Source organism: Neltuma alba, unplaced genomic scaffold (assembly GCF_004799145.2).
Source record: "Neltuma alba isolate B1F8T4 unplaced genomic scaffold, ASM479914v2 tig00012300_pilon, whole genome shotgun sequence".
Classification (NCBI taxonomy): domain Eukaryota; kingdom Viridiplantae; phylum Streptophyta; class Magnoliopsida; order Fabales; family Fabaceae; genus Neltuma; species Neltuma alba.
This window is the reverse complement of record NW_021636815.1, coordinates 31,996-43,981: the sequence shown is the minus strand read 5'-3', so window position 1 is coordinate 43,981 and position 11,986 is coordinate 31,996. Positions and strand designations below refer to the sequence as shown.

At 32.8% G+C, this 11,986-nt stretch overlaps 1 pseudogene; it reads right to left on the bottom strand.

Moving 5' to 3' along the window:
- Positions 1-2,825: 2,825 nt before the first annotated feature.
- On the bottom strand, positions 2,826-4,717 carry LOC114725913 (PAN domain-containing protein At5g03700-like; annotated as a pseudogene).
- Between the last annotated feature and the right edge of the window lie 7,269 nt (positions 4,718-11,986).

The following is an 11,986-nucleotide window of genomic DNA, read 5'->3' as shown; positions in this document are numbered from 1 at the left end:
TGTTTTTTTTTTTCTTTGATATAGTACAATTAAACGAATACACACATGTGGGTTCGAACTCAAAGCCTTATTCAAGTGTGGGGAGTGCGTCACTGTTAGAACACTAGCCGTTGACTGCTCATACTTGTTTTTAAATTGCATTATTTAGATAAGTTTTAGCCTGAGATAGTTATTTATTTTTTTTAAAAAGTATCTAAACAAAAAGAATTACATTTAATACTTGATTTTTATCCAAATTTCAGTTTGCAAACTCTTGTCTATAGAAACTCTAGTTTTGAAAGAGATATTTTCATCGCAGAATTCAAGAAAGAGATGTTAAAACATATTCAAACACAATAAACCAGAAACTATAATTGGGAAATATTTTCAGGAATTTAAAGAGCGAGGAAGGGAGAAATGAGGATCACGACCCTTGCCTGACAAACATCAACAAAAATAGTGAAAATCAGGATATGTGATCAACAAAAGCTAAACCAAAAAATTTTGGCTAATCATTGCTACTGGTGGTTCAAAAAAAAAAAGAAAAAAAAGGCTAAACGCACGAAACGAGCGTGGGCCCACTAAATTGGTCTCTACTGACGTGTCCCAAAATATTACTGGCGAACGTTCTGTCACTATTCTCATCCTTCCCACCGCTCAGAATCGCGCCATTGTGGATGCTGAGTGATTTCTCTTCGTCCTCTCCCAAAATTTTCGGTGTAGCTTGTCAGGTTAATCCTTCGTTTCAATTTAGCGTCTTTCTAGAATATGCCCTTTTTTGGCCCTTAATTTTAGCTTTGTCCTTGTGTTTGTCATTGCGCTGATCATCGTCGTAGTTCAATAGTATAATCTGTCCACTCTGCAACTATATCGGAAGTTGAAGCTGTGCTTTATCTTTTTATATACTTGTTTTGCTCTAAATCCGCCACAGGATTCTGAATAAGTTGAGTTGCTCCACTGAAACTTCCATTCCAATATTTTGTCATTGGGTGGGACGAATTATTGAAATATATTCGAGGAGGTTTCAGCAAGTGAATGACTTCGTAGCTTTTCTTCAGTGTCCATGTGTTATGACCGAGCTCATGCTCCATTGATAAATTTCCATGGACACAGCTTCTGCAGATCTAATGTCACTCGTTTCGTTGCATATTTTCTGAATTTCATGCCTGTGCGTGTCGTCAAAATTGCTGTAATTAACTTGATGATGACCTCTACTGTCATGGTTATTATATAATCCACCCCCACAGCCTTCTTCTCTATCATCATTTCTTTTTGTATGCCTAGATTCTTCAAATGAGAATTTCAATTTTCTTTCTTACGATCAACATTCAAGAGACCCGCATTTGTAGAGATTTACAAATGTGATTGTTGATTGAAGTATCTGACAATGTTCGGATGCTGTCTATCTTTAGTTTTATCCAGTCATACCATTTGCATTTTTTTTTTTTAAAAGATGCATGTGTCAATGTATCCATATGTGTGGAATATATGGGAATGGACCCAGTTACCCTCGATATTAGACTTTCTCCGATCTTATTGATGACTATTTATACGATTGTTGCTTTCAATGTCAGTGGATTGTCATATTAAAGTTGTGTGTTTAAAGGATCGTACTCAATTACTCATAAATTCAACCTTACCAGAGATAATGACGATGGAATATGTCCAACTCTGTGAATATGACCATCAGGACACAATATTTCAATTAAAATATCATTTTCTGCTATACAGACAGTAATATACCATTATTAATAGCAATTCATATCTGTACTTGCCTCAGTTTGCTTGAATGGTTGCCTTCAGTAAGCCTGGTTATTCCTTTCCAGACGTGTCAGAGCTGTCAACGCCTTTTTGTTGAATATGAACAGCCGGAACAGGCATTACAAGGAACTCAGGATAGAGTTTGCTCTGAATCTCAGAGCTATGTTTAGATAGTTTAAATGAGAAAATAAACAAGTTTATTTCCAGTAAATGAAGTAGATGCTTTTCACGCTCTTAAACTTACTCATATACTTGTATTAAGACAAAATGGAAGTGTAACATGCTAAAAGCTTCTGTAAATCCTTGTACTAGGCACAGTAGCATGTCATGTATGGAAGTAAAAGCGTGTCATGCATTTTTTTCTACGTATTGTCACTAAAACCATTGTGCGGAGCGGACACCTTTTTAGGTCTTGTCTGGTTCTGGTTGTAGAGTAAAGTTCACATAAATTGTACTAAAGATGTACAAGCATTTAATAAGTTTTTTGTTTTTTTTTTGTTTTTTTTGCTCGATTATTCTTGTTTGAAGCCGTGATGCTCACAGTCAGTGCTAGATAAATGATGTTTCCTCCTCTAACACGGAATGATATGAAGCAGGAGTAAATGCTATGAAAGTGCCACTTACCACCGACCATAGTAGCTCGTACAAAGGCTCTCTTTCATTCGACTAAAGTTCTCATTTCATCCTAATTGAACCTGCTGGTGAACAATGTTTTGAGTTTGAGGTCAACTTGTGTAACTTAGGCACAAATTTGCAGATAGCAACAGTAAAAGCCATTGAATTAATCTTCTAAGACTGGTGAAGAAACCTCAAAGAAATAAAGCCCCTACTTCCATTGTAGATGCAATGTTAAGGATGGTCACAGCTGCACCAAACCCATGCTAGCAAAGCATTCCAAGAGAAATTTTGCTACATATAAGTTAAATGCTTACCCTTAGCAATGTAAGAGGATCGGGGAGTGCTTTTGCAGAATTGATAGGATTCTCAAAGAGGGATAAAAGTATAAAGCAAAACAAAAGCAGGCAAACACACATTTGCATTGCCTGCGGCCATCATTTATAATCAAACAGTGTGACGAGGGATTTTGGGGGAGTATTTTCGCAAATACTCTACAATTGCTTCTTCATCAATAGTTTTCAGTTAGTTTTCAGTCAGTTTCTGGTAATCAACCAAAATTGTGTTTACAAGTATATTGAATGATTTTTCTATCCTCCTTTTTCACAGAGAAACTCAGAAATGGAACCTGGAATTGCATGTGCTCATGAAGTGGCGGCCTCAGAATGCAAGGTAGGATTTCTCTTTTGGACCATCCAGTACCCAACTCCTCCAACAACAATTAGAATGATAAGTCCATCAATAGCTCCAACAAGTATAAACACCCATTTTTTCAAATTATGCTGGCCATTATTTTCAGCTGTTCCCTTTGGAACCTTAACCATATAACTGAATCCTGTACCTTTCTCCAACTGCTTGAGTCCCAGGACTAGTCTGTAAAGATAGCATTGTTGCACATTGCTGCTTGTGTTCCTAAAATATAAAGTAGAAGCACATTTACAGTCTTGTAGCACAAATTTTTACATGCTTCTTTGCTAATATTAACCATTTAGTATGGTCGTCTTTGAGCACGCTACCCACATTCTCTAGTTCAAGCATCTCTGCCTCTTTCCCTCCACAAAACCCACCAGAAATTTCCTCAGTGCATTCAGGACTTTCTTCATCTTCCTTTGTTGAAAGCTGAATGCACGAGCAGGCATTAGATAATGTACATATTCCATAAGATCTGCATGCCATAGGAAGATCACATGTGCTGTTTAGTGCATGGAAAAAGGCAGCAAACTTAGCCTTTTCATCTGAGTAGTAATAGAGCCCCAAATTTCCTGTTTCATTATTCAATGCCAAAAATCTTATTGGGTGAGACTTCGGGGATGGATTCTTGCTATTTTCTTGCATTTGATGTCAAATAAATCCAGCCCCTTTGAACCCAACTTGATGAATGTAATATTTCTATTCATGGAAGGCTTGAATTCCCAGTAAGAATACTTCAACTTATCAGTGTTCAAGTACAGAGCAACCCTGTTGTAGTCAATTTCAAAAGAGTAGACAAAGCTCGAGTTGTCTTGTGAAGACGTCAAGCGTGTTGCCACATTAGTCTCTGCCCCCCCAAAGCATTACACTCCTTGGAAAATTGAAACTCTGCCACTTTGTTTTTGTTCAATGAATCCATAAGAACTAGGTTTCCCGTCCTCAGTATCTTTAATCTCTGCTTCATTGAGGCAAAGCAGCAAACAATGTATTAGACTTTATGCAGCTTTACAAAACGTAAGAGGCACACCAAAAGCTGAGAAATAGGTGATTTTTAATGTTTTTTAGTTACCCTCCACATCTTGCCCTGAAGTCCCAGTCTTCCCATCCCACTTGGTCTTTTGGACCTTTCAACCTTAAATCTCCATCCTGGGTAAGCTCTAGCAAGCATTTCTCAGTTGTATAAAACCTTGAGTAGTGACCAGAATCCCACACTTTGACATCTCCCAGAAAAACTTGTAACGAGCATGAATATTTCCCATCAATGGCTTCAACCCCTAAGGCTAATCTGAAATTTGGTGCGGTCTGATTTGTCTGTATAATATATGCTTTCCCTGTGAAACCCACATGATATTCCGCCGGAACTGCCAACGAAAGCTGGTAACCAAGATGAATAATAGGCTCAGAAGAGCCATAATGAACAGAAGCGAGAAGAAGATGAAGGGAGAGAGATTCATAAGTGGTAATGCAATGGAATAGAAGCACCAAGTGATGTGCTTGGGAGGTGGATTTGCAGAGAAACAGTAAGTTCCGGCGAGAATCGGTGAGAGAAAGAGAAGGGAAAGGTGGGCATGATTACTGAAACTTTGGAAGAAGACCCACCTCCCTCCCACTCCCAAAAAGGATTTTTTTGATCTTTCATATTGCCTGCTTGTACAAATACAAATGTGCTCATCTTTGTGGTGGGGTTACTGATTACAATATGGGTACGAACGGATTTTAAGTTTGTTTTTACTCTCTCACCCAATCGTTTCCCCAGTCTCTTGACCTGAGCCCTGTGAGGGAAAAGTAACGCGCCCAAAAGAAATATGGTCCTGTCTTGCACGGGTAACGGTTTTTAAGGGGTAATGTATATTAAAAAACATTAAAAAAAAAAGGAAAAAGCCTAGCATCAAAAAGAATAATATAAATCAAAATATCATACTACTCTGTAAAATGTTGCTGAGAGTACCATTTTTTTTTATAAAAGTTTATCGAATTTCTATTATCAATAAAAATTTTAATAAGAATTTTTTAAAAAAAATATGGGGAAAGAAAAAGGTTCCGACTATTACAAGCATAAAATATATTTTGAGGGCTTTTGTGAATATAATGTTTTTTTGGTCAATGAATATAAAAAATGTGAAAATTATTAGATATAGTATTATGAAAATCAATAAAAATATTGAATATTATATTGAATTACTTCTATAATAAATATAAAATCTATTTTATAATGTAACTTATACTATAAAATAGTTTGTTATATTTAGAAGCAAAATAGTATCATTTTTGTGTTCATGATATTGGTAGGGTACTAACTTTTTCATTTTGCCCCTTCATATATCTGTATGTGGGGATATTTGTCTATTTGATATCATGGTGGTTAGGGTTCCCACTTATGAGCGTGGGTGACCAAATTCGGGTGTGGGCCCCGCTCCGTGATAAAATTGGGTTGGCTCCATCGAGTACTTCCTTTGTTTAGTGGGCTAATGTCCTCTGAGGTTTTGATTGGTCTCGTGAAATATACCAGCTCAGCTCCATCAACCTTGACACGCGGATGGCTGTCTTTGAGCCACGTGTATAGTCATCGTGGCTGACGCTGCCCCACGCTTGGATTACGTGTGATTACACGTCATCATGACGGTGCTGCTACCTGTATGAGCCTGTGAGGTATCAATTTGTTTATTTATATCTAGCTCGTGTGTTCGCCACGGTCGATGCCCTTGGTAAAATTTGTTGACAGGTTTTTTTTTTTTTTTTTTGAATTACATACTGGATACAAAGCAATAATCCTACAATAGCCTAATCAAGAAAACAAAAGCCAAAAAACTAAGCTCCCTCGTCACCTGTTTGAGAAGTTTTCGATCAGCAATGTTGGATGCGGAAAAAAAAATTATAGTAATTCCATTAAAAAAATTAATGTTGAGTGTTAACATTTTTTTCAGCGGAGGCAGAATTATTATGATTTTATATTTTTGGGTGTCCATCACACTTCTGAATAAAAAAAAATTTAGGATAAATTTATACTTTAACCCTTATACTCCTCCGGTCTTTAATATAGAATCCAATTGTTGAGTTGGTTTGGTCCTAAATATATGACATATTTCTCATATTTATCAATTTTCTCTAATTACCTATATGGATACTCCCCTCAACCATAATTAAGTAAAAGAAAAAGATAGGGTATTAAGAAAGATGATTATGGTATTTTAAGAAAAACGTGTCACATTTCTTATAATTAACTAATTTATCTAACTTTCTTAATTTAATCAAATTAGTTAAATAGGTTTTATATTAAGAACCGGAGGGGTAAATATTAAATATATGAACTACATTTGATCCTTAACATAAAAACTGGATAATTAATTTATAATATTAAAAAATTAGTTAAATTAGTTATTAATAACAAATGTATATTATCTCTTCTAAAATACTCATATCAATTAGGAATGTTCAAAGTTGGTTCCTCCCGAAGTTTTTCAGGATGGGACAAAAATAAGACCAGCAGTCCCTGTTCGGGTCCGTCCTGGTGGTATTATTATTTTTTTAGTTTTTTCACACACACTCTTCTGTTTTTGCCGCCCATGCTTGCTACCCCTAGCTACTATCATTTCTCATGCCCTTAGCAAGCTCTCAATTTTAACCTATCAGGTCTTTGGACGTTAGATCAATTTTTATTCAAACAAAATTAAACAATTTAAATATACTATAATTGAAGTTGCAAGTTTGGATCAAAGTTGCTGATGAAGAGGGAAGAAAGAATGGGACTACTCAGTCGCTTGAGGGGTGTTTCAAACATGGTTGTCGGCGAGACCAGAAGCCATGCACCCAACGAAAAACAAAGAAGACTCTTAATGAGGAGACCTTTTGCCCTGTAAACGCTTTATATGTTGTCACTGTCTTAACCAATACAGGGCAAAACAAACTACAAATCCTGACATTAACTCCAGCAATCATATTCTTTACATGGAAATCTGACACACAAAGCTCGATAATAAACTCTACAAAACGCCGATCAAGCCCTACAATGGTCCAATATGAACAAGAAAACATAATCCGGCCGCTTTGTGTTTCCTATCTATGCTGACACTTGTCAGTTTAAAAAGTCATACTGAATCCCTCGAATGTGTATCTTTCCAAGGGTTTCTACAATAAGAGAGCATTCATGCGGCTGCGAACAGTGATAAACTCAAGAATATCTGGTTGGGTTTGTGTGTCTAAAAAGGCTTGTTTGGGTGTCTCCCAGTGGTTGGAGACAACCATGATTTCTTCATAATGCCCCTGTGTAGCAGTCTCTTTTCCCAAACTATTTGGGGAAAGAGACTGCAAGGACAATTATAGAGAAACCACGGTTTTCGGCGAAAAATGGTTTTAGAAATAGTAAATCCATTCTGTTTCTGGTTCAAATTAGAGAGTTTCAGAGTACCTGTCAGAGTAGATCTCAACAATAATATGGTTTTAACACCCATCAATTATTTTTTTTATAAACATATTTAATCTTATATTTTATAAATATATATACACATATTAATTATTTATAATTACATTATCTTATATATTACTCCTCCGGTCCTTATTATAAGACCCCATTTGACTTTTTATTTGGTCCTAATTATAAGACCCCATCCATTTTGTCTCTTATATTTATGCATTTTTTTCCCAAGATAATCCTTCTAATAATGATAGTTTTAGCCAATATACTTATTAGCAAGGATATTTTAGGAATGACAACACTTATTTATTATAAATAACCAACTTAACTTACTTCCTTTTAATCTCCTCAAATAAGTCAATTGGGTCTTATAATTAGGACCGGAGGAGTATTAATTATGTTGGTAAAAAATATATTATTAACAATTTTAATCCTTCAAATTAAAATATATTATAAAAGCTATCTCTTATGTAATTATCATATTAACTTATATTTTTTTATTAATTTGCACATATAAAAAGTGTTTCTGATAACAACTATCCAAACAGTCTCACTTTATCAGAATCATTTTTTCATAAAATCTATTCTCCAAACATGGTTTGGTTTCATCCAAAACATCCCCTTAACTCTTATATTTAGGGCTTAATTTATACTATCTCTATTTCTAATATAAAAGCTAGTTGGAGGTTTAATTTAACCTTAAATAAAATTTTAATTCACTCTATCTCCAATATTTATTTATTTTTTGTCGAGTATTTTTAGGGAAAACCATTTTGCAGGTACCTATAGTTTTTCTTAATTTTTAATTTGATACCTATGTATTTTTTCTCTTAATTAAATACTCTAAATTTTAGTTGTTAGTAAAGTTAGCTTCTGAGACTTTGCTCTATTAGTATTGTTAGCCCCTATATAAACTAATTATACTAACAGATAGTGTTTATTTAGAGAAGAGAAAAACACAGAAGTATCAAATTAAAAATTAAAAAAATTATAGGTAGCTGCAAATGGTTTTTTCTAATCCACATGGTGATAGCATATATTAAAATTTTTTCATTAATTATATTATTAACAAGATATTTTAACGAAGATAAAATTTATGATTATAAATAATTAACTTTGACTAATTTTTTTATTATCTAAAGCTCTTATATATCAAGTACTATAGCTAGTTTAATCGAGTAGTATAGTATTGATTATTTGTAAAATGGAGAAGTTTTTACGAAGTTGATATCTCAGATCCACATATTGAACATCTGCAGTGATATGTGGAACGGATGATGTGTTATTTGATATTTGACCTCTTGGGACAGTTTTTTTTTTTCTTTGCCCTGGAAACGCGCGCGCGCGCGTGACCCACGAATACAATATCAAGTTCTTGTTCTTTATAAATGACATATGCATGATCTTGTAGAGAAAAAAATGTTTCTCGAAGAACGAGAGTTTCTCAAAATAAGAAAACCCAGACCACAATTTTTGAATTATCAAATACTGCTCTGGTCCTATTTATAAGACACTTCTATCATGTTTCATAATATCAAAAAAATCCTTAAACTTTATTAACTTTCATTTAAAATTTAATAACTTTATAATTTTATCCCTATTTAATATACATTATACTTCATATAACAAAGTCAAACAATAAATAAGAGTAAAATTGTACATTCATACAAAAAATTTCTCTAGTAACCCTATAAATGAGACCAAAAATACGTTTTCTTTCTGTCCTATAAATAGGATCAGAGGAGTAATTACGTTTTTACATAACTTATCAGAGTTTCATTTCATTCCGAGTGATTTCGACTTCTAGTTCTAGCCGCATGTTGTTTCAGTTTAATTTCAACTTTCTTCATTGTTGCTTCATTTTACATGTTTTTCTTAAATTCTTATTCACGGATAATGTGAATAATGCATTGCATCAAGGGCAAATTAAATTTGGTAACGTGATTCATATTTATTGTATTAATTACGTTTTTTAGTTTGTCTACTAAAACTTCAAAAAACTCAAGAAAACTTATAATGCAGTCCTCATACCATCATCTCATTTTAAATTTGGTAACGTGATTCATAGGGGATGTTACGCATTAATTGCTTTAAAAGATTTTATCATTTTTGACCTTTTCTTCTTGGATTTTACATTTCAAAAGATATTTTATTTTGATTTTTAATTCAATAATGTCATGGTGAAATGTCCTATAATCCCTTAATATTATGAGCACAATTCATTGTAATCTTTCTGGGTGTGATGGACTTGTTAAGAAAATTTGTACAATGTCAGGGACTCATATAATATTTATAAATCAAACTGATTTTGGCCCAAAAAAAAACAAAATGAATTAAAGTTCTCTGGCCAAAAAACATGAAATTAAAATCCGCTCTAAATTTAGGGAAATGTTACGCTTGCTTTAATATTATAGGCTGAAGCGAGCCCGTTCGTCAGAGACTGGGCCAAAGATTGGGCCAGAGCCCAATGGCAGGTGTGAAACGAAAGGCGGCATAATGTGTAATGGAATATATGTATAAGGGAATATTGCAATAAGTTTCTCCCTAAGAAAATTAAATACTCTTCCGGTCCTTAATATAGGACTCAATTTTGAGTTGGTTTTGGTCCTAAATATAATACTCATTTCTCATATTTATCATTTTCTCTAAATTATCCCTATGATTACTCCCTCAACTATAATCAAGTAGAAGAGGGAGATGTGGTATTAAGAAAGATGATTATATGTTTTAGGAAAAAAATGTGTCACTTTCCTTATAATTAACTAAACTTACCTAACTTCCTTAATCTAATCAAATTAGTAAAATATGTCTTATATTAAGACTGGAGGAGTACCAAAAAGTTGTTAAAATTATCAAATTAATCTAAAATCTTAAAAGACCTTGTTGCTTGTTGCAAGAGATCTCACTTATTTAATTACTAAATTGCCTTTATTTTTTTCCAAATATATATTAACAACAGCAATCATAACAACTCAAAGAGTGACGATTAATAACTATCATGGCAAGTATTGACAATTCAGGTATTATATTTTTCAAATGTACTGAGAAAATGTGTAGTTATACCTGTTATAATAGTTGTTAATCGTTACGTCTTAAGTTGTTAACGACCACTCTATCAGTTGCTAATGCATATTAAAAAAAAAAAAGACAATTTAGTATTAAACAAGTAAAATCTCTTACAGTAAGGTCCCTAGAAACTTCAGATTAATTTGATGATTTAATAGACCTTTTCATATTTAATTCTCTTTATTGGACTTTATTACAATTTTCCTTATATATAATTATTCTGTCGTTATCAAGATCATGAAGGCAGGAATATTATATTGGATACTTTATTTGTGGTCTTGCCACGAGAATATTTTAAGCTTTTGTTATCGATGTGGGGCAAATGATTGTGGTTCAAAGTGCATCAGTTACGCGACCACAACACAAGGCAGATATTATTATATAGTCTAATTAATATTGAAATATTATATTACCTCCTGTCTTAGTTATAATATCTCGTTTATAGACTATAACAAATCTTATAATTAGGATCAGAAGTGTTACTGTGATTATTTATATTTTAGTTGCTAAGTACTTGTGTTTGTAAAATTTTGGGATCAAGCGCAGCCATGAGTCATGATGCTCTTTGCAGGGAATGTCACTGACAATTCCTTGTTGAATAATTGATTTGTCACTTTGACAATAATTCTTATCCTTTTGTTCATATGTTAACTACGCGAGGGATTTAGTCGTATTTATTTATATAAGATGAGATGTATAATTTATTATTTATGAATGATATGATATATTTAGGGGAATTAGAGGAAAATCCTTCTATTAATAACAATCTTTATTTATTTATTTTTATTTCTTCCTCACTCTTTCATTAACTTTATTTTTAATTGTGTATAAAAAACTGTATTTTTAATCACATCTACATTTTGCATTCATAAATTGTAAAAGCCAGGGAAGTGAAATTATAATATACATATTTTAACTAAAAAATGGCACGCGTCTATAATCGAAGCTTAAGGCTTAAAATAACATGGCCTATACCACAAAAACTCTATGAGACACACCTACCGAAAGCATTAAGGTATAATACTACCTCACTTTTAATATAAAAATTAGTTGACTAATTAAATATATTAAAGAATTAGTAAAATTAGTTATTTGTAATAAATATGTGTTATTTTTTCTAAAGTACTCCTGCTTACCATTAGCTAGAACTGCCACTTGATGAACTTTAATATATACAACTACCATAAAGACTATCTTGAAAAAAATAGATAAATATAGAAGATAAAATAAATTAAAGTATTATATTTAGAACCAATTGAATATCAAATTATTATTTATATTAATGACTGGAGGTAGTATTATTGGTATAACAATAACTTAGACTCATTTCATTAAAAACCATACTTTAATCCTATTATAAGACGTATTTTATAGAATTAAAAAGAAATCTTAAATCTCATTGATTTTAATATTAAATTTTAATAATTTTATAAATTATCTCTATTTAAAAGAAATGAGTGAGAA